The following is a 24,803-nucleotide window of genomic DNA, read 5'->3' as shown; positions in this document are numbered from 1 at the left end:
TTTTGCCCCAAAAATATCTCCATTTCAATGGGGCCAAATTGACCCCAAGCCAGTACCAAACTGGATCCACTCGTTTGGCCCCCTTTTTTGCGCCAAATCAACTTTTTTCATTTTAAAGTGTGAATAATCCTGTTCAGGCACACCTGCCACAAGAAAAAAACAGACTCTGACATGCATGAACAAAAGCACAATCACTCAAAGACTTGTAGAAAGTACAAAAATATTCCTTGTAGGTTTAATTTTGGGCAGTTTTTCCACTTAGAGGACAGTTGCAGCATTAGTACTCTGAGGAATTAGATGAAGAGTCTAAAATGACCATTTTAACCAGGAGAAATGTAATTCTCAATTTAGTCAAAGAATAAATAGACAAAGAAGCCACAGTATGATCCTAATAAAGCAGAAGAGGATATTCTAAGCCCACTAAGTATTGCAGAAAAACAATATTACTGGGCTCTATCTACATCCAGCGATTCTGACTTTGATTTACATCTGAAAAGACCATTGGATAGTTGTTTTATAAATAACTGTTCTGTTGCTGGGATGAAAGGTTTTCGAGCAAATGTTGACTTACAGCCTCTTAATCATTACCAATGTGTAACCTATGTTTGCTCCTACTTCACAAAGGATGGAACTGAATGTTCACAGGCTATTGTGAATGCAGCAAAGGAAGCTTAAGCCTCAAATTTGACATCAGACACAGCTTGAGGAAAGTAGGTGTAGCTTTTCTCTCAAGAAGAGAAGCTAGTTCACAAGAATGTGTATACAGACGTATTCCAGAGCTTTAGTTTCCCAAAAAAATAAGTTTCTGTCTTAGAGAAGACTTGCTTTGCAAAAAAAAAAACCCTCCTACAAACGAGAAAAAGATGCTACATCAAGCAGGCTTAGGGTGTAAGAAAATTGACCTCCTTGCAGATGACACAGTGGAAGCCGTGTTGAAGAAAGTGAACAACATCATGCTAAAGATGTATGCAGGAATACAATAGGCTTCCCTCAACTGCGTACATGTATTGGGTTGAAATGCTGCAGTGCTTGGCCAAGTGCAGAGACTTATCTGTCATTAGCAGTTTGTGATCTGTTCAAAAACTTAAATCTGCTTTATGTAGGCAACCTAAAATCTATTTGACACCTATACCAAAGTCCCTCAGCACCAGCTCTTTAAAGACCATTCCTTTTGAGTGGGCTAAGGGACAATTCCATGCAGTGCACAGGAAACCTCTTTGATGACAGAGATAATGATGCCACAATAATCTCAGCTGCAATGGATGGGGGGCCTCACTCTGCAACAACAGCACCAAGTCTCCATTAGATGTTAAAATTTCAAATGCAGCACAGCATCCTGTAAGTGTACATGTAACATTCAGTCAACAGAATTTGCAATCTTCATCTTAGCAGCTTCCTTCAAAGGAGGATTCCAGCAAGTCGATCTCATCATAGTGACTTCAACAGAAAAATAGCACCATCCGAATTATTCCCAAAATCTTCAGCAAAACCTGTAGCCAGATTAGAGCCAAAATGCCAAAAACTGTGCGCATTTTACCTTGAAAATGTTAACAATAAATGTGTCATCAATAAAATGTGCCCATAAAGAGATTCACCTTGATGTCTCGTGTACATTGTATTTCATTCAGGTCTTTTTTACAACAGAAAACATATCAACTAAAATACATACGAAACATTACATCAACTGTATTTCAGTTTATAATACCCACTTATGTCCTGCACCTGCTAGGAAACAGTCTTTCTTAATTTTTTTCTATATATTCGACACGTTTTAATGAAATTTGTCTCTTCTTAAGCACAGTTAAGGGGACGTCAACCTCGAGGAGAGAGATGGGTTCTTGGGCCTTTTGACACACAGTATGACCCCGCTCGACCGTATTTACAGCTTGTGGGAAGGCGAGATGCGCGTACTCTTTTGACCATTATCCAAAGACACGTACAACCAGGTTCTTTGGTTTATACTGATGAATGGGCGGCATACAGGCAAATGCAAAAGGTCTTGGGTTTCAATCATCAAACGGTTAATCACTCAGTTAACTTTGTAGACCCAATCACTGGTGCCACACACAACGCACAGAGAGCAATTGGTCTGCAGCAAAGGACAAATTTAAGAAGATGAAAGGGAACACAAATCTTAACTTCCTACAAGAATACCTTAAGGAATTCATGTGGAGAAGATGGCATGAAGAGCTTCACCCGAATGGCTGTTTTGGACGGTTGATGGAGGACATTGCAGAACAATATCCACTTTAAATACCCAGAGATGGGGGTACTCCCATATACATGTATGTGCCGCAGGATAGGATATGGTTTTGGCAGTTATCGTTTTGCCTCTGTTAGCATTGTGCTTCCGTTGTGATCTTTAGATAGGATACGTAAATTGTATCCAACATACCTAAAATGATTATTATTCCTTAGCTCTTATAGCTCTAACAGGTCCTCAACGTTATATTGTTTGTACAATGTTACCAATATTTACTGTCCAGTTTATGTCGGTAATGGGATCCACCTAAATTGTATCCGCTAAAATTGCAGTGTGTAAATGGCCAGCTAAACAAAAAGCAAATTCCGCTAAAATTGTCAACAAAGCGATTGTATCGAAATTTGTGTTTTGCCGTGCGTGGTTAGCCGTTGTTTGGTTATTGTTTTTCCTTGAATAGGGTGTCATATTTCGTGTTTGGACAATTCTCGTTTGTTTCATCCTTAAAGTGGGACAGGGTTTAAGACTCTTCGAGGCACACACTTATTCAAAATTTACGGTAGTACCCCCCTCCCCCGAAACGGGACAGCTCCTGTGACCTTAGTGCAACATCGGTGCAATTTGGTTTTTTTTTTCAATTTTACACTCAGAAGCATAAACGGTAAAAACCCGCTTATAGGAACCTAATTTTTTCCAAGCAAGGCTAAGAAGGTTATTATAAAAGATGGTGCTTAACTGAAAAATTTGGCTACTCAGGTTCTTTAACAGGTTCTTGTTTTCAAATAGACTGCGAGCAGTCTCTTTTGCTGTGAAATCCAACTGGAACGAACGGGGAAAAAGCGGACGTGATCGACGAGCGATGAGGGGCAAAGCCGTGATTTGCGAGCAGCATGGGCGCCAGTCACAGCGAAAAGAGATCGCAGCTTGGCCGCTCACCGCTCGTTGATCGCGCCCACTTCTCGCAGTCTAGTTTTCAAAATAAATGAGTTGTTTGTCATTGGAGGGCGTGGCCTATTTTTGGTATTGTATGCATATTATGTTAAAAATCCAAGCATATATTTACCAAGTTTACAAAGCTATCCGAGATAAACAGAACAAAACACAACATTAATACATGGAACTGTGTTGTTGAATTTCTCAAAAAAAGAACCTGTTTCAAAGTTGTAGGCTAAAACAGGTTCTCGTGTAAAAGGAGTTTTAATGTACAATTTTTGTCTAACATTTTCAGTTAATCTATTTTTTTCTTAAAATCTAGGTTCTTAAAAAGGGGTTTTTTACTGTACCTGTAATAAATTCAAACATTGCAATAGTCTAGCACACTCGAGTTATTTTGAGCATTTGACGTCATTTTCCCTCATTCTCAACCAGGCTATAATTGGAACGAGATAAAGAAATGGCAACTGCAACTTCTCGGAAATAAAAATACAAATAAAAAAAAGATTTCTGTAAGTCATAATGGATTGATATTTAGCAAGGTATTTTAGACAGTCATATTTTATACGAAATTATAAAAAATGGATATCGACAGCTTGATCGTAGTTGCACTTTGAAAACATTACTTTCCCCCACACTTCTGGAGGTGGAAGTCTACGAGAAGTTTCCATTTATCCACTTTTTGTTTAGCAATTTATTAAAGCTTTGAATATCTATCATCTTGAGGCCCCCCTTTATCGTCATCATTGGTCATTTGTGTCCTTTTAATTTTTTTCCCCTTTCCTTTCCTAGAGAAAGTCATAGAGCAGGGTATTGATATCCTTAAGTGCACCCTGATGCGTTGGAAGAGAGGTTAAAACATGTACAATTTGGGATACTGCCAAAGCTTTTATTACCGTGATTTTACCTAGAAAAGTAAGTCTCCAAGCAGACCAGCTGCTTAGGATGTTTTTGACTCTCTCAATTTTCTCTGAAAAAATGGCATTGCCAGATTACATCAGAATGCTTTAAAGGTGGTGCAAAATGCGATGGAAAATTTGGAGCAATGCGATGTTTGGAAAATTTTTAATCCAAATGGCAAGAGGTTTATCTGGAGGCAAAGACAACCAGATATTCATTGCAGACTTGATTTCGTTTTAGTAAGTCAAACTACAGTACTTACCCGCTTATAAGAATCTGAGTTCTCAGTTCTAAGTTCTAAATGTACTCGTAGGGCGTACTCATGTGAATTCTAATTCAAAACCAACATGTACATACTACCGTTTTTCATACATTATTTATACCAAATTTAGAGATTTTTATAGTTCATACATGTTTAAGGTCACTACTTTTAAGAGTCATGTCTTTTATCTTTGCCTGAAGATCTTTAAGGTTTATTTTCTAAAACAGGAACCTGTTTCAAATTTAGGCTAAATAGGTTCTTACATAAAGGGGTTCTAAATTGATATTTGTAGGCTAACAGGTTCGTGAATTCTAGGTTCTTATAAGCAGATTAGTACTGTATTTCCGATAGGTGGGTGCTGCGGAGTTCCCTATTTAAGGATAAAAAAAATTGATACCGTTGTTAAGGCCCAAACCCCCAAAAAGACGCCCTATTCTAGGTAAAATAACAATAATAAAAAAACAAACAAACAACGGCTGACTTCGCACTGCAAAAAGAAGTCTTTATAAAATCGTTTTGCTTATGAGCTTAACCGCCTAGTTCAGTTTCAAAAGATCATTTACTTTTCGCTTAGCTGGGCAGTTACACACTGCAATTTTAGCTGATACAATTTAGGTGGATCCCATTACCGACATAAACTGGACAGTAAATATTGGTAACATTGTACAAGCAATATAACGTTGAGGACCTGTTAGAGCTATAAGAGCTAAGGAATAATAATCATTTTAGGTATGTTGGATTAAGGGCAGCATGGCATCAGGGATAAAGCATAAGCCAGGTAGTTTTATGAATAATGGAAATACGTTAAGGTACAACATTAATTACACAAGAGTGACCAACTTTACAATGTATTTTTCCATCACCAAATCGGAACATATATCGAAAAAACCTCACACTCTTTCTTAGCCTATTTTCTTCTGAGTGATATGGTCGGTAAGTGAACCTATACTTGGCGGATACTTGACCGACACTTGACCAATGCCTGACCGACGCCTGACGGACGCCTGACCGACGCCTGACCGACACTTCACCGGCAGTTGATCGCTACATATCGGCCGATGCATCAACCAGCAGTCAGTCGATATATCGGTTCGCCATCTTTTTCACGCCCCCATGTCATCTGTCATGGCACGGCATCTTCAGCTATTGGACAGTAATTCATGAGATGTTTAATAGTGTTTCTTCTGTCTGTGCTCTTTCTGAGGTGGCACAGTGTAAAATTAGGAAACTATAATTCTTCCAGCCCTTTGATCAAACCAAAATTGAGACTGCGATTGATAGACAGTTTTCTTGTTGATAATTTCTGCTTGCTCCTCATTAAATGGAATAGACTCAAGGAATTCAATTGCAAGTTCTTTAGAAACTGTAGGCATCTTTTTTTCAGTAATAAACGAAACAAACACCTTGGCATTATCATTCATTGAATATGCAGGCACACTTTGAACACTTTCTTCTTTACAGACATTAACATCACTGCTGATAAAAGCTCTGACTACTTCCTCTGTTTGACTGGGTCCTTTAATTGAAGATAAAAAAGGCAGAGCTGAAGAGCTAGGACAAGTTTCCAGCAACCCAGTCTTAAAATCTTGTTCCAGTTCAGTCACATTATAAGGAATACAAACTGCATTACAATCTCTTGGGTGAATTGGGTCTTTCAATGTCACACCGTAACTACCACTCATTTGGAGGTCCTGAATGGGCAAACTTCCCTCATTTCTCTTTCCTCTCTTTTTCCACATGCACTGCCCTGATGTACATGATTGGAGATCATTGAATCTCACGTTTGCTTCTAGATCAAACAATGCTGCAGCTATGTGCCAGCAACCTCCATCTCTCCTGTTTAAAGGAGAACCAATATAACTAATTGTTCACACTGATAGACTGTAAAGTAGCCAATAAGGTCAGTTACTAGGCTCACAGATTCTGACTTTGAACTACTGTTTTAATACTTAGTGCTGAGGTCATAAATGATCCAGAAGGTTTGAGACTTAAAATAATGGATCCATTGATTTAGATCTTCAATTCAGGAGGCATCTACTTTTTACTCATGTTACAACTTCTACATGGGAAATATAATAAAACTGAATAAAACAAAACCTGTCACAGAGAAAAACAACAGAAAAGACCAAACGTTTTGATTCTCAAACGTATGTTTATGGAATATCAAGCGCATAGACAGGCTCCAGAAATCAAAAGTAGAGAATACATACCCTCCTTTCCATAAGCAGTAGTCTTAATTGACACTTCCATCCTTTTTTAAAATGAAAAACCCTCTGTATGTTGCTGAACCATCATCAGTCTTGGATTTTTCAGTTGGCTTTACAGCAAACTTAAAATAACTGTAATTACTATTGGGTTGAGGTGGGTGATACCAAAGTTCTTCCATATGTCCATCAAAAAATAATTTGTACCCCAATAGGGATTTGTAACTTTTTAGGCCTTCACTGTTGTACACGTTGTCTTTTCCCACCAAGTAATTAAAGAGTTCGGGGAATCCAAAGTCCTGTACGTTAGTAAAGTTTTTGGTTCATTGGGAAAAAACACGATTTTCGTTATCACATTCTCCCTCATCAGTTTGCAGTTGCTCTTTCATAGAAATTCTTGGATTGATTGGTGCTTCCTCTTCAGCAATTTTCAGGACTTCCATCTCCTCACTTTCCTCAGTTCAACCTTACGCTTTCCTGAGCTTTAAATGCCCCTTTGTTTTAAACATTCTTTATACCAAAGAAACTGGTTCATCGCTGTGGGTCAGTCCTTACATGGGAACGTCTATTTCTCAGGGATGCGCTGTCAAAAGGATCAAAGGAACTCTATTGAATCACATATTCCCTCAGAGGAACATAACGTGTATTTATATGTCCACGTAATGTGTGTACGGTCATGATGAAATATATATCTACGCTAAGACCTCAGTTCCCATCCATGTGGGAGATGTTAAAACACTTTACGCATGCACAGTGTAAGATAGCTGACAAAGATGGCTGTTCAAGGCTGCCTGAGGCTGCCCAAGGCTGCCCTAATCTCTATAGAACTAAAAAATATTCTAAAGGTTGTAGCCAATGAGAAGATTTTGCTAAATCATGCAGGATCAAAGTTCTACAGTCTGTAACCAATGAACAGGTAGAATTCAAAGACAATAGATATCAGATGTATAAAAGAATAGCATATTTTTATGGAACTCACAATTCTCTCTCGTAGAGTGGTTAGCAAGCAAGGAACAAGTGGTTGTCAAATTCTCGGTTTTCACTCATGTGACCAAAGCTTTGACAACCGTTGCTATCTGCCATATTGGTGTACAAACAAACGCTCAAAGAGCTCGTGGTCTGAAGTAGTGTAGAAATGGTTTTGTGTTTATTTGTGGATTGCCACGCAAGAAGTGGTCGAGACAGAAATGTTTCCTTCTTCAGAGTGCCGATTATTGATAAAAAGAATGGTGAAGAAGCTGAAGAGCTTTCAACAGAGCATTGAACGAAGTTGATCACAGCTATAAGCAGAGATGACTAGACTGAACAAATCTTAAAAAACGACCGTGTTTGTAGTCGCCATTTTGTCTCCAGTCATCCAGCAAAACCCTGGGATAAATACAACGTTGACTGGGTGCCAACACTTAACCTTAGACACACAAAAAGGAAGGCAGAAGACATGGGGAAAGCAGTACAGGAACGAGCAGAGAGAGCTAAAGTTAGGAGGAAGAAGAAGCTTAACAGAGCAAAAGCGATGATCAAAGAGAATAGACTTCGGTTGAATGACGAAGGAACCCAAGTCTCTAATATCTTGTTTACATCTACGAGCGACGATTTAGATACAACAACAGAAGAATTTGTCTTGTCGTATGGAGAACAAGAGCTTGGTGAAAATGAAAAATGCCGTCAGGCCGAGGTCAAAAGCTTTGACGAGATGAGTACTCAGACCGAAGTTTTGACACGTACTCCTAAGCTTAAGTCTTATGATGCCTCTTCACAGACTGACGAGTTTGATTATTTATTTAATACAAATAAGAAAGTAACTGACTTTGGCAAAGAGTATTTTAGGAATAGCGACAATAAAGTACTATTTTATATTGGCCTTCCTTCTTATGAAATCGTGAACTTTGTGTTTGAACTCGTGTCACCGTCTGCTTCTCGTCGCTCCAAAACACTGAGTCCTTTTAAAGAATTTGTTATGGTCCTGATAAAGTTGAGATTGAATGTTCCTTTTCAAGACCTAGCTTATCAGTTGAACATCTCAGTTCCAACGGTTTCATGGACATTTCATTCTTGGTTGATAACTATGGAGATAAGATTGTCTCCATTTATCCACTGGCCAGATCATGAAAGTTTGATAAGATCAATGCCACAATGCTTCCAGTTCAGCTTTGGAACTAAAATTACTGTTTTGAGATTTTTATTGAGAAACCTACAAATTTATTTGCTAGAGCACAAACATTCAGCTCCTACAAACACCATATTACCATCAAGGTCTTGATTGGCATCACACCGCAAGGTAGCATTTCATTTGTTTCTGAGGCACGGGGTGGGCAAACCTCGGACAAGGTTTTGACAGAAAACTGTGGTATCTTGAGCAAGTTGGTTCCTGGCGACATGGTGATGGCTGATCGAGTCTTCATGAGAGTGTTGCATTCAAGAGGGCAAAGTTGGTAGTTCCAGCTTTTACCAAAGGCAAGTAGCAACTTGACCCAGTTGATGTTGAAACCACAAGAGGAATTGCCAATGTTTGTATCCATGTGGAAAGAGTCATTGGTCTTTTGTGCAGCAAGTATACAATACGCCCTTTGCAGCTAGAGGTCACGTGCCTAGATATGCGTTAGCAACACCGAATTGGAGAGCAAGTTCTTCAGCAAACACAAATTGAATGAGTCTCTTGAGCGTCACACGTGTATAGTTGAAAGGCGATTATTCTGAATTCAAGCGTTACATATCTTTCCATCTCTCCAAATCCAGTAAGTTTTGCATAGAAATATAGCTTTGAGCACATCTTGAGTCGGAAAGGTTGGTTTTCAGCTGGGATCGCGGCAAAAATATCAGTGTAAAGTCGACCACGAGTTACAAACATGGCTTCTCCGTCTGGTATGTACAACAGAGTTTGTCTTCTTCTTGCACTTTTATAACGACGTTTGGACAATTAATACAAGTAAAAAATAAAATACAGTAATTCACTACACTTTGAGGTTTAGGAACCATTTACTATCGAAAAACATAGAATTTTGGCTGCTCATTCCCCTCAAAACTATGGCGTTTGAACCAACAAGCGTTGTTTTCATTGTTGTAGATATTGATTTGGACAAGTCAGTTGAACAATCCACCAAGGGCAAAAAAAAGTCTGCACACCATTGTTGTGTTCCCCAATGTAATGGGGATTCAAGATACCATGAAGATCTGCATTTCCATTGCATTCCCGGTCATGCCAAGGACGAAAAGCTGAGGAAGGAATGGCTCATGAAAATCTGAAGAGACAAAGGTCCTGACTTCAAGGTATTTTATGGAGACATTCGATTTTCAAAGCATTTCACAAGGAATTGTTCAGTAAACTTATGTGTCTAACGGCTTAAACTTTTCTCTATTTAGATAACTAGTAGTACGAGAGTATATTCAAGGCACTTTACCAAGGAAGATTACCTTCCACCGACCAAGTGTGGTAGCCAGCGACTGAAAAGAGGTGCTGTTCCATCGAATTTTAACTGGACTTCCTCCTCCAAAGCACGAAGAAAGATTATTCAACATGTCGACAGGTAATTTATCCTTCAGTTATATTTTAATGTGTCCGTGAGTTTATGGGGTTATAATGATAAGTCTAGACTATAATGGCATCTTTCTAATTTTTAAATACTGTATCAGTTTGGGATAAGTATTAACTGCTATTTTTAAAAGCATTTGAAACACCTTATAGAAGGGATGTATGGGTATGAAGTATATATACAGATCTCAGGTTCCTCAATGTCTAAAATGATTTAATTGTTTTAAAATTTAGAATTATGTATAAATGAGTGATATTTAATTTTTAGGCTTTGTTCACAGAGATACTCAAACAGATGATAGTGACACTGATGGAGTGGAAAGTGAGGCAATGCAAAGCAGGGAAAGTGTGGAAACAGAGGTGCAGTCTCTGAAGGCTCAGCTGCTGGCCATGCAGGGAGAGCTTGAGGTGAGCAGAAAGGAAGCAGCTGTAGCTAAAGAAGAGCTAAGAAATGTCAAGGCTGAAGCTGCTCAACGATTAGAGGACATTAAAAAGCAGGCAGCTTATAAAGCAATATTAAGTAAATTTGGCCTAGAGAGATTAGATGTAGACAACGAGAGTATAAAATTTTACACTGGTTTCCCCTCAAATGAACATATTAAGTTTTTTTTTAGTTTTATTAAGCCAAGTGCTGAACTAATGACCTACTGTTATGCCTCTGGAGAGAGAGAAAACAGACCAGCCTCCAGAAATATGCTTCTAATAGATGAAATGTTTATATTTCTTGTTCAGCTTAAACTAGGATTATTTGAGCTAGATCTTGCTGATAGGTTTGAAATTCATATATCCTCAGTCTCTAGAAAATTAGTAACATGGTCCAATTTTTTGTACTTTTTTGTTGGAAGTCAGATTATCTGGCCCTCTAGAGCAGATGTAGATAGATGCATGCCTGAGGGTTTCAGAAAACTCTATCTTAGCACTAGAGTGATTTTAGAATGCACAGAGATTTTTGTGCAAACACCCACATCACTATTGTTACAGTCACAGCTATACTCATCCTATAAGAGCAACACAACTTTGAAAGGTCTTATTTGAATCACCCCTTGTGGAGCAATATGTCTTGTTTCCACTTTATACACTGGAAGGATTAGTGACAAGGAAATCCCAAGATGTAGTGGTATTTTAGACCTTTTAGAAGCAGGAGACTCAGTCATGGCAGACAAGGGGTTTGATATAGGTAACATGCTACAGGAGTATAATGTGGAGTTAAACATCCCTCCTTTTCTGGAAAATCAAGGGCAGTTTTCAACTCAAGATGTACAAAAAACTAAAACTATTGCAAGCCTTAGAATACACGTAGAACGTGCCATCAGGAGGGTTAAGGAGTATCACTTCTTTGATTCTGATGTTCCTCTGTCAACTTTAGGTTCAGTTAACCAGCTGTATTCTAAAGCCTGTCTTCTAACAAATTTTCAAGGACCTTTAATCTTATCTAAGTGACAACAGTGAAATGTAGTGTGTTCATTTGGATTAGAAGATCATTTAGAAAGATTAACTTAAACTTTTAGAAAAAGTTTAAGTAGTCATAAAGAGTGTTTGTAAGTTTGAATTGTTAATAAAAAGTTACAACTGGACATACTATTTCTGAAGCAATTCTTCTTTAAATACAGTGTTAGACATTTTTGGTGTTTTTCTTTTAAGGTTGGTTAATTAGGGGATTACCATATACAATTAGTTCTTGAATTTGACTGTGATGAAGCAAGTAAATAATTAAACCTTGGCTAAAAAGAGCTAAAAAATACCAACAAGAAAGTTATAAGTCTCATTTATGTTTCTGCAAAAAAAAAAGCTCTATGCATATCTTGGGTCAACTTCACCTCATCCTTCACCCTGACAATATCTGGTAAGCCCCTTTTTTAGAAAAGTTTTGAAATCTAAAATAACTATACACAAATTAGAGCAAATGTAGAATGTTTTTAAAGATCATTTATTGAAGTTAAACCTTTTCATAACCAATACAGTGTTACGAGTAAGCAAAGACTAGAGGCAAATCAACTTAGATAGTAATTAAAAAAAAATTGTCCACCTTATCTTTAGGACTTAGGCTCTTAAGGATTTTTTGCGCCTTGTAGACATCCGCCATCCTCGGATCTTGAGGTTCCTATTTATTTCTTAAGGATGGAGGATACCAGTTTACCATAAATGGGGAAAGAAAGTCTTTAAAAGGAACCATCAACTTTGTTTCCGGTGATAATTTAGCATCCCAGGAGATTGTAGGCTTTAACATTGGAGGCTGTTCTGCACTGAAGTGCAGAGTTTACATAGGAGATGCAAATGATGTAGCTACAAAGGTAGGCAAAGGATGAACCATTTTTCCACTGAAAATAAAGTAAGCGTCTAAACCTCTTCCATTCACTTTGCCCTTTTTCACTTTGCCGCCAACTCATAAGTTTTTTCCTAGGCTTTTGCTCATTGTGATAACTTTTTGCTGAACTTTCTCTTTCGCAATGTGAGAACCATTACATCTAGTACCAAAGATACCCTCCCCCCCCTTTAATGATTAAACCACCAGATCCTGTGACTTACATGGAAAAACTGTGTTGAAAATTGTGTACAATTTGAAGTGTGGTGTTGAAATCCAATAACTTTCTCATAATTCCTCACAGTTTGTGGAAGATGATTTCCAATTACACACTCAAGCAATGTATGATCTGCTGTGCACAGCAATCGAAAATTCAGTCATTGACATTTCTTCTCAGTTTCAAATAAATCTGAGATCGGCCCTGAACCAGTCACATTACTTGTATGTCATAGAAGGTCTTTTGAGTGATGTAATGCATGATATCCTTCAGGGGTTTCTTCACTATGAAGTTAAAGAACTCCTCAAATATCTATAGATGAGCAGCAGTTTTTCACTTTGGGAAATTTTAATTCTTGGATTAAAAATTTAGATTGTGGTTATCCAGATTTTTCCAACAAACCATGTTATATCAAGTGCCACCTTACATTGCTACACTAATTCTCTCAAACAAAAGGTAAAACTTATATTATTAGTAGTTCATAGGAAATGCATTAAACTGTGTGTTGGTAATTCTGTTGATCGTAATGTGATTCTAGCTTCAGAGATGTGGTGCCTTGGCCATTTCCTTCCATAGGTGATCGGCAGCCATATGCCCCATGATGATGAGAAGTGGAATCTTCTCCCAACTCTTAGAATAGAGAACATTATAAAGTAGCTTACTCAAGGGATTTAATCACCAATCACCATACTAGATTTACCAAGTTATACCCGAATTCCTCTCTGATTCCACAGATGCACTATATTCTCCATAACCCAAGAACAATGGTTAGGTAAGTTGGAAATGAAAAATATCTAACTTTTCTTTTGATGGGTGATAGTGTTGTCACATAAATCTTTGTATTATTGTTTGGGTTTTCCATTAGTTACCTTACAGTACATGTAAAGGTTGATCATTGAAAAAAAAAAGTAAATATGTAGCATTTTGATATTTAAAGTTTAGTCCGATGGTACTGTCCTGGATGATAAGGTTTGAGCCAAAGCATGAAAGACCCAAACGGCTGGCCACATTCCTTGCAATTTTACTCACATTCCTTGGACAGTGGATCTTCATCATCAGTTGAGGCAGTGCTATGAAATATCAAGCAGTAAGCATGTTCATCCATCAATTGAAAAGTCTTTGGACCAGGTACAGGACCATTTAATACCTTTGAGTTACTTAATAATATATTGTACTTTGAGAAATTAAATCACCATTGATTATAAGCTGCCTCACATTATCACATCTGCTAAGTCAGTGGGAAGGAAAGCTTTACTCACAAGTATTGTTTCTGGCAATGTTTGCACTGTTGAGAAGTATACTGATTTAGCAGAGATCTATTTTAGAAAATGATTCAAGTAATGTTAAATACCTCTATATGTTGTTCTATTCTTTCACATGATGTTTCAAAGTTTGTCTATTTTATACCACAACTGGGAAACTTAAAAACTGTAAAATCATGCACTCTAAAAGGTTTCTACATAAACAATATCTATAACCTAATAAATGAGTATTTGAAAGGTAAAGCATGAGGTATATTTTCATTATTTTACTGTAAGGGGGGAAATCGGCGCAGAGAGGAAAGAGCCCTCCACTTCTCTACTGGCTTCACATTGGAGCTGGATTGGCTAATTTTAAAGGGATAATTTGCGAGAGGGCTGAAATTTTAAGCGCTGTTTAGCCCTCTTAAATTCCAAAGTGGTTCCACTATTTTCCAAATTGACCTTACACATGGTCCAATTGGTCCTTTACAATTACCGTAGTTGTTCGGTTATAAGGCGCACTCGGCTATAAGACGCACCCCCAATTCAGCAACTTCATTATTGCATGTTTTCAAACTGAGAAAATCGCTAAAATACTTGGTTATAAGGCGCACCGTTGTTTGGTGAGTAAAGATCGGTCAAGTTTATTGTACATTCTTTCATAAACTTACAAAAAAGCGAAAAAGTGCGTATTGATTTTAGTTTACCGTTAATCAACAAAAGCAGAATTGTCGCACACGCGACCACGCACACAAAAGCCTTGATTAAACAAGATGTACCGCCGAGAATGCAGATATCAGTGCACTAAAAAGGCTGAAAGGATGAAGAAGGTATTTACCTCTTCGCTTGTTTATTGTCGTTTCCTTTTGTGACGTATCAAATTACTAAGCACATGCTCTCGAGCACGTATCACATCTATGCAAATTTGACTTCGCTTGTCTTTTCAGAACCACCATATTCATAAAAGTCAATGTGTGTGTGTCATTTTATTTGCTTGAAATCGTACCAGTAACTGTGATCAAAAAAAATTGTTTCGGGAAAATATACGCCTATAAGACGCACCCAAACTTTGGCGGTAATTTTTAGTAGAAATTAGGAATTTCTTGAAAAAAAACGGTGCGCCTTATAACCGAATAACTACGGTAGGTAGATTTTGCCCCAAAAATGGATGGCAAAAATATCTCTTTTTCAATGGGGCCAAATTGACCCCAAGCCAGTACCAGACTGCATCCACTCGTTTGGCCCCCTTTTGTGGGCCAAATCAACTTTTTTCATTTTAAAGTGTGAATAATCATGTTCAGGCATACCTGCCAAAAGAAAAAAACAGACTCTGACATGCATGAACAAAAGCACAATCACTCAAAGACTTGCAGAGAGTACAAAAATATTCCTTGTAGGTTTAATTTTGGGCAGTTTTTCCACTTAGAGGACAGTTGCAGCATTACTACTCTGAGGAACTAAATGAAGAGTCTAAAATGACCATTTTAACCACAAGAAATGTAATTCTCAATTTAGTCAAAGAGCAAATAGACAAAGAAGCCACAGTATGATCCTAATAAAGCAGAAGAGGATATTCAAAGCCCACTAAGTATTGCAGAAAAACAATATTACTGGGCTCTATCTACATCCAGCGATTCTGACTTTGATTTACATCTGAAAAGACCATTGGGTAATTGCTTTATAAATGACTGTTCTGTTGCTGGGATCAAAGGTTTTCAAGCAAATGTTGACTTACAGCCTGTTTTTAATCATTACAAATGTGTAACCTATGTTTGCTCCTACTTCACAAAGGATGAAACTGAATGTTCACAGGCTATTGTAAATGCAGCAAAGGAAGCTTAAGCCTCAAATTTGAACATCTGAGACAGTTTGAGGAAAGTAGGAGCAGCTTTTCTTTCAAGAAGAGAAGTTAGTTCACAAGAATGTGTATACAGACGTATTCCAGAGCTTTGGTTGAGGAGAGGTTTCCCAAAAAAACAGTTTCTGTCTCAGAGAAGACTTGCTTTAAAAAACAAAAAAAAAAACCCTACTACAAACGAGAAAAAGACGCTACATCAAGTAGGCTTAGGGTGTAAGAAAATTGACCTCCTTGCAGATGACACAGTGGAAACCATGTTGAACAAAGTGAACAATGTCATGCTAAAGATGTATGCGGGAATACAATAGGCTTCCCATGTAGTGGGTTGAAATGCTGCAGAGCTTGGCCAAGTGCAGAGACTTATCTGTCATTAGAAGTTTGTGGTCTGTTCAAAAACTTAAATCTGCTTTACGTGGGCAACCTAAAATCTATTCGACGCCTATAGCAAAGTCCCTCAGCACCAGCTCTTTAAAGACCATTCCTTTTGAGTGGGCTAAGGGACAATTCCATGGACTGCACAGGAAACCTCTTTGATAACAGTGATAATGATGCCACAGTAATCTCAGCTGCAATGGATGGGGGGCCTCACTCTGCAACACCAGCACCAAGTCTCCATTAGATGTTAAAATTTCAAATGCAGCACAGCAGCCTGCAAGGGTACATGCAACATTCAGTCAACAGAATTTGCAATCTTCATCCTAGAAGCTTCTTTCAAAGGAGGATTCTTTGATAGCTGCTACTCAAGCTGCCGATCATGAATCTCCACAAAGCATTCAAGATACAAGTCAGCAGCTTGGAGTAGGTTACGATGCAGCAAGGAGTACTATGGTAGCTGCAACTCAATCTACCCATCATGCATCCCCGCAAGGCATTCAAGATACAAGTCAGCAGCTAGGAGTGGGCAGTGATGCAGCAAGGAGTGCTCTGGATATTTGTAATACTTTTGAGCAGGTTCATATCAAATGTGCAGGGTGTGGAAATCCTGTACAGATTCGTCAGTGTCTGCAGGAATCTGTTGTTGTTGGCAGGATTCTTAACATCGTAAATGCATCAGTGTTTAGAAAGAGAAGTCAGCTTTATTCTAGTCAACAGATACAATTTGTTGGAGACACCTTTTGATGAAATTCAACAGATTGATAATAAAAGACTAACTTTGCAAGTCCAATTCTATGGTGAGGTAAGCTTTCTTAACTTTGCAAGTCCAATTCTATGGTGAGGTAAGCTTTCTTAACTTTAACTTCCTTATTTTGCGGTGACTTTATCAATTTTTAAAAGCAGTTACCAAAGAATAACCCTTACAAAATAAATCCATGGGTCTTTATAAAAGGTTCGTAACTGAGTATATATCCATGTGCTTTTTTTCGTAATTAAATTATGAGTTTGTGACATACCTGACGTTGATGAACTGTAGGTATATTACAAAGTGAAAGTTGAGCTTCTTTTGTTGAGGCCCTTTAGCTCAGTGGTAAGGCATTTAAGCAGTAATTAAGACTAATTAGCACGTCAATCACTCCAACGCACTTCAATCCCGTGTTGTCTGCATTTTGTTAGTCAGTATCAATGCATAACTGTCGTTTTATTACCTACCGCAATTTATCAGATTTATCCAGAATTAATGCTCCTCAATGGCTTCTGCAGACTGAAATCCCTGGATGATCTAAAGACCCCCTGCTGTCTTGCGAAAACAAATGCGACAAGAAAGGTCAATAGGCTAAGTTAGTTAATGTCTGCACACCGACCTGCTGGTGCCCTTCAATGAGTCTGGATTGGGCTAAACAAAGTCCTAGATGAATTCAAAATCTCTCATGAAGCTTATCATAGCCAAATTAATATTGAAAGAGAATGATAAGAATCAGAAACGTATTACAACTTGCTCATGGAACTAGGCTTGGAACTCGCGAGAGAAATCTCTGCATAAATCATTCAACCAAAAGCTCAAATGTTGTTAACAGCTCCAAGTGCTTATGTGGGCCCTGAGGATTCCATGAAGAACACTGGATCACATGATTTGTTCCACACTCAATCTGTTAGTGATTCTTGTACAAGCAGTGCCACTGGGAAAGAGCAAGGTCTGCCTTGAAAAAGGCAGCATTAGAGGCAAATGCAGCTACCCTTCAAAAACTGCACGACCTTGAAATCAAAGAATTAAGAAACAAGCAAAAAAAGCAGAAATCCAACTGGCAGCTGATACCCCAGAGGCTGAGGCTGAGGCCGAGAGACCAGTGCTCGAGGAGGCAGAAGCTAACTTACCATAGAGTCTGCATCTACGCCAATGAAAGGAGGCCTACCAGGCAATGTCATTGACGAGACAGCAATCAATCCTCAAGGCAAGCAGCCCTAATAGCCAAAGAGAAGTCTCCAGTCATCTAAGTACACCAAACGGTAAATGAAACATGTATTTAAAGTATCCAGAGACAGATCAATAAAATTATGTGCTATTTAATCCAGCACAGACAAAAAGCACTATTTAAGCACCTTCACTTTTACAATCAGCATCTAATGGAAGTCACTCTATAATGACTTAAGTATGGGTTGTGTCCTCGTGTACCGGTACAGAAAGGAACGAAACATTAATGAACTGCATCACAACTCCATGTATGGATATGAAAACAATAGGAATTCCCCCGTGTACCGGTACACCAGGACAGCCCCTTAGTATGTCATGGTGGAATAGTTCCTGAACTATATACTCCACAAAGACGTTTCTCAGCTTTTGGAGCATTTCATTCCTCAAATCACAATCAAACTTGATTTTTACAGTCAATATTCCTTTGAGGGTATAAATAACTAGATCACGGCAATGAATCCCTGTTATCCCCATCAGTCCCTGAATTTGGTAGTTCCATTTGGTTTCTTTTTAAATTTCATTCATCCACAGGCATGAGGTCCTCCTCAGCTGCAACATGTGGAGGGAGATTTCTTTTTGCATACATGCTTTTAACTTCAATTAACTTCTTTTGGCAGCAAGCGCAAATCCTTATACCATCAGGACTGGCTCTCAAGAAGGGCCATAATGTGTTTACAATGAGTCCCACTTTTTTTCATTAACAACTTCTCATGATTTTTCTGTTTTTTTTTTTAGTTTAAGACCAAGTGCTCGCTTTTCTTTTTCATGCCCCCATGTCAACTGTCGTGGCATGGCATCTTCAGCAATTGGACAGTAATTCATCAGATGTTTAATAGTGTTTCTTCTGTGTGTGCTCTCTCTACCATGTAAAATGAGGAAGCTATAATTCTTCCAGCCCTTTGATCAAACCAAAATTGAGACTGCCATTAATAGACAGTTTCCTTGTTGATAATTGCTACTTGCTCCTCATTAAATGGAATAGACTCAAGGAATTCAATTGCAAGTTCTTTAGAAACTGCAGGCATCACTTTTTCAGTAATAACAGAAACAAAAACTTTGGCATTATCAGTCATTGAATATACATGCACACTTTGAACACTTTCTTCTTTACAGACATTAACATCACTGCTGATAAAAGCTCTGATTCCTTCCTCTGTTTGACTGAGTCCTTTAGTTGAAGATGAAAAAGGCAGAGCTGAAGAGCTAGGACATGTTTCCAGCAACCCAGTCTTAAAATCCTGTTCTAGTTCAGTCACATTATAAGGAATACAAACTGCATTAAAATCACTTGAGTGAATTGGGTCTTTCAATGTCACATCGTAACTACCACTCGTTTGAAGGTCCTGAATAAGCAAACTTCCCTCAATTCTCTTTCCTCTCTTTTTCCACATGCACTGTCCTGATGTACATGATTGGAGATCATTGAATCTCACATTTCATTCTTGATCAAACGATGCTGCAGCTATATGCCAGCAACCTCCATCTGCCTTGATTAAAGTAGGACTAATATGACAAATATTTATCTCATCGTGTTCACACTGATAGACTGTAAAGTAGCCAATAAGTTTGGTTACTAGGCTCACAGATTCTGACTTTGAACTACTGTTTTAATACTTAGTGCTGAAGTCATAATGATCCAGAAGGTTTGAGACTTAAAATAATGCATCCATTCATTTAGATCTTCACTTCAGGAGACATCTACTTTTAACTCATGTTTCAACTGCTACAAGGGAAATATAAACCCTCAAATATGAATAAAACAGAACCTGTCATAGAGAAAAACTGGAAAGACCAAACGTTTTGATTCTCAAACGTATGTTTATGGAATATCAAGCACATAGACAGGCTTCAGAAATCAAAAGAAGGAAATACATACCCTCCTCTGCATAAGCAGTAGGCTGAATTGACACATCCATCCTTCTTTACAATGAAAAGCCCTCTGTATGTTGCTGAACCATCATCAATCTTGGATTTTTCAGTTGGCCTAACAGCAAACTTTAAATAACTGTAATTAATATTGGGTTGAGGTGGGTGATACCAAAGTTCTTCCACATGTTCATCCAAAAATAATTTTTACTCCAATAGAGATTTGTAGATTTTAGGCTTTCGCTGTTGTATACGGGAACTGTTCCCACCAAGTAAATGAAAAGATCGGGGAATCTAAAGTCTGCTACTTTAGTAAAGTTTTTGGTCCATTGGGAAAAAACACGATTTTCCTTACCCAACGGATTTGCGAGATCTCTCTGAACGGTTTTCAGTTGCTCTTTCATAGAAATGCTTGGATCGACTGGTGCTTCCTCTTCAGCAATTTTTGGGACTTTCATCTGCTCACTTTTCTCACAAAGTTCTACCAGTTCAACCTTACGTTTTCCTAAGCTTTGAATGCCCCTTTGTTTTAAGTATTCTTTTGACCAAGGAACCGATTTACAGTGAAACTGCTTGCAGCAGAGTCAGCCATCTTGTATCCACTAAGCTTCGCTTACATGGGACTATGTAGTTCTCAGGAGCGCACGTCCAAGAATTTCGAAAGGACCCTATAAGGTAGTTAGTAGATCCAGGTTTGTCTCATTATAAATTCAACCTCCATAACTTCGCTACAAATATATATAGAATGAAGAATTTTTGGATTAGTCATAGTAGTGGGCAAATGACGGATCCCCTAAGAGAGATGTAACGTGTACCTATATGTTCATGTAATGTATGACTTGTCATGATGAAATATGTAGATATATATATATATATATATATATATATATATATATGTCAGGACCTCACTTCCCATCCATGTGGGAGATGTTATAACCCTTTACGCATGCGCAGTGTAAGATGTCTGACAAAGATGGCTGCCCAAGGCTGCCCTAACCTTTAGGCGATTACATGAAGGCTGTCCAAGGTTTCCCTACTCTCTAGAGAACTAAAAAAACTTCTACAGGTTGTAGCCAGTGAGAAAATTTTACTAAATCATGCAGGATCAAAGCTCTACAGTTTGTAACCAATGAGCAGGTAGAATTCAAAGACAATAGATCTAAGATGTATAAAGGTATAGCAGATTTTTAAGGGAAGTCATAATTCTCTCTCGTAGTGGTGAGCAAGCAAGCAAGCAATGAACAAGATGTCATCAAATACCAAGAGGAATCCTCCTTATGTCAAAAAAGAAAACAAGAAGAAAACAGAGGCCAAGAATAAGTTGAAGGGTACTATTGTCATTCATGCACTGCCTATGAATATTCCTGAATTCCGAGGTAAAGATACCCTGATGCATGACAGTTTTGGAGGAGAACCACCCAAGTTTGTTGTGAATAAGCCACGAATGGCTGTGGATTATATGAAACCAGAACACATGTAAACTCCTAAATCAAAGCCTGCCAAGTCACAGCTGCCATTGAAAGAGTTGAACAAACTGGTAGAAAATATCAAGACAGAACCAACGACAGAAAAGACTGAGATGGAAGTGCTAGAACAAGGCAAGATTCCACAGGATTCTGGTACAGGTACGTATCAGTATTCCTCCTTGGATGAGTTACTGGATAGTGAGGAAGTCAGTTATCCATGTCCGATCCACCAGACCATGATGGACGGATTGAAATCTAAAAGAGAAGATTGTGACGATGTACTCCTACGTTGTTCGACCGCCAGTTACTCAGTCTTTTGTAATCCCAATGACTATCACCCCTGGTTCACCCTGGACAGAATTTACAAGATGGTGTGCGAATGTGGAATGACTCCCACATTGTCAGTGATTCAATCAGAAACAAATTATGGCAAAATGTATTTGCAATGCAGTCAACACCATTGTAAGCTATTCACTTGCTGGCAATTTAAACCCAACAAGAGGACAGTGCAAATTCTTACAGATGGATGTGAATGATTCATTTCAGGAATAGTTGTCAAGATGACATTTGCAGATGTATTAGAAGCCATGTTTCCTATAATTCGAAGAAAGTAATACAAGTCTGATGTCTTAATTTTTAGGCATAGACGAGGATGAGGAACATAAGATACCTGTTCTATGGGTAGCCCAATTAATCGCACCCTATGTTGATAAAGTCACTGTCAATGTAAAAACATAGCGTTAATAGAGACTTTTCTTTGTAAACTTTTTTAGAGTCAGAAGCGGACGACATCGCAAGAGATGATACTTACCTTAATATGTTGTTATCAGATCCTGCACCAGGTTTTGGAACACATGAGAGGATGGATATGGCTTTTACTGCAAGTATCATCTCCTGCAGCATTATTTCCCCGGGTCTGTTGGGAATGTGTGAAAACATGTCAAACTGTAGGAGATCAACTTATCATCACCAGTTATTGGGGTCCTGGTTAGTGTTCTAATGCGACTCCATAACCTTTCAAACTATAGAGATCAATGTATCATCGCTCGTGAATGGGGTCCTGGTTAATGTTATAAACAACGTAATATGATTCTTTAATCTTCATAGAAGACTCCATTCTTTTGCCTGTTGTCCTGTTGTCTTAACCAGCTTTCAACTACAAGTTGTTTGTTGGTGGTAGGATGGCACCGAGAAAGGGTCTCTCACCCTTTACTCATGTTATCGGCAATGAGCTGAACTCTCTTGAGAGATATTGGTATCTGCTAAGTTCCAGTCTTTGTGGCATTAGCCCATGCCAATATTTACGAAAAAATGTAGTTGTTCAAAGTTTTACCAAAGAATTTAAAATGGTCGAAAGAGCTACCCTTCGGCAAGTCAATGAATGCATGTTCGACACCAATGTCATGCCAGATTTTGTGGTTGTGGCATCATCATTTGGCATTCTCGCTGTTTTATTCTGGCCACAAATTCAAAAGAGTTCATTGCTAAAGGAATCAAGGTTTGGTTTTCTCAGAACATTTCTGAATGACCTTGACTTTGGTGCGTTGCCTCGTCAACATGAAGAGATCACACGTGGAACCCCGTTTGCAGATCCAGCAACGATACCTTCAAGAAATCAATCCCAGCCTCACGTAGCTCATAAGCTATCCTTGAATCCATCACCAGTAAATGTAGAAAATGCGCCTCCAATGACACCAAAACAAAGTGGTCAAAATGGAAAGCAAAGTGCCTCCCCAGACATAAAAGATATTTGCCAAGTTTAGAAATCAACAGCCCAGAAAAGGAACTGCTGATAAAAAAAGGGGGCAGCAACTAATCAGCGAAGTTTGTTGATAACTTTATGGACAAGTATTCTCAAGCGCTTACATTCGGGAAAAATATCATCGTCGCTGCTGACCTGATCTGTGATATGTTGTTCCGCATTCCCTGGAAGCTGTAGCTTTACAAAATCTGTGCCACAGTGTGAATTTGACGCAGTTGATCAAAGAGTTGACTCGCATGACTGAAACTTCATCCACCCTTAATGACGTGATTATGACCTCCAGTATCGATCTTGCAGAGAGGAGTGGCGTACTGAAATCTCACATCAGTGACCATTATCTTGTGTATGCCCTTTTAAAGCTGAAAATCTCAAAACCCCCTCCTAGCTATGTGAAAGTCAGATCTTACAAGAACTATGACAGCCAGTGTTTTGTCTCTGATCTCGAGCGTGTGCCATGGAATGAAGTTGTTCTTGTTGACGACACGAGTGATATGGTTGATCGATTTAACAAGCGATTTCTTGAGGTCCTAGATGGCCATGTGCCTGTTAAATCAGTGAAGGTCAAGAACCTCCATTGTTCATTTGTCAATGAGGAAATCAAAGTGTTGATGCGAGATGGAGATAGATTATTGAAATGCGCTCACTGCACTGGACTTCCTGTGGACTGGGAACTGTACCATGACTCCAGGCGAGTGGTTAAGATCAGGCTACGAAAGGCGGAACACGAATATATAAATAAAGAGATGGAAGGGTGTCAGAATAATAGTTCTCAGTGGAAATTGATAAGGAATTGTTTGCTGAGAAAGGAGACTACGCAGCAAGTATATACGAGGGAGGTTAATGAGGTTGCAGAGGAGTTTAAAGATTTTTTCGTAACTGTTAGCGCCAAAGCATCAGAGGCATCTAAAGCCTTGATTGCTACTTATGAACTGTCTCCACCAAACGAATTCACTAGTGGACAATATATTCCGGACGAGAAGAAGTTTAATTTCCACGCTGTTTCAAGTCACGAGATTCGTAGAGCTGTAATGTCATTTTCGTCTAATAAAGCCCGAGGGTTTGACAAAGTCACCATGTCTGTGATTAAAGATGCGCTCCCTTGCATTCTGCTTGTGCTGACGGACATTGTGAATCAATTCCTATTATTGTCAGTTTTTCCTGCAGAGTGGAAAATATCTGAAGTCATTCCACTTCCAAAAGATGGAGATCATGAGATACCAAATAATAATCGACCAGTCTCATTACTTCCTGCTGCGTCAAAGATTTGTGAGCATGTTGCTCTAAATCAATTAATGACATACATGACCACCAAAAGGTACCACAGCAAACACCAAAGTGGTAACAAGAAGCTTCATTTGTGTGAAACCCTTAACATCATGATCACGGACAAGGCACTGGAGGCTATGGATGCAAAGAAAGTCACACTTGTGGTACTTCTGGACTTGTCGAAAGCATTCAACAGCATAGATCATGTAACCCTCCTTGCAAAACTACAGGCGCTGGGTGCTTCTCGTGCATCTCTGGATTGGTTCAAGAGCTACCTTTCTGAATGGCTGCAATGTGTCAGGATTGGAGCTGAGACCTCAAGCTTGCAGGGTATCTCACATGGAGTCCCACAGGGTTCAATCTTGGGACCTGCCTTGTTTACTATCTACCTCAACAACATTCCTTCTACAGTCAACTCCCGCCTTGCGGACACCTCGCTATTACGGACTC

The 24,803-nt window shown here is 38.7% G+C and overlaps 1 pseudogene; it reads left to right on the top strand.

Annotated features, from left to right (window-relative positions):
• The first annotated feature begins 7,937 nt into the window (after positions 1 to 7,937).
• On the top strand, positions 7,938 to 9,102 carry LOC131776605 (uncharacterized; annotated as a pseudogene).
• The last annotated feature ends 15,701 nt before the right edge of the window (positions 9,103 to 24,803 follow it).

The sequence above is a fragment of the Pocillopora verrucosa genome, chromosome 12, assembly GCF_036669915.1.
Source record: "Pocillopora verrucosa isolate sample1 chromosome 12, ASM3666991v2, whole genome shotgun sequence".
In the NCBI taxonomy this organism is placed as follows: Eukaryota; Metazoa; Cnidaria; class Anthozoa; order Scleractinia; family Pocilloporidae; genus Pocillopora; species Pocillopora verrucosa.
Note: the sequence above shows the minus strand (reverse complement) of the source record. Positions and strands in the feature narration are given on the sequence as shown.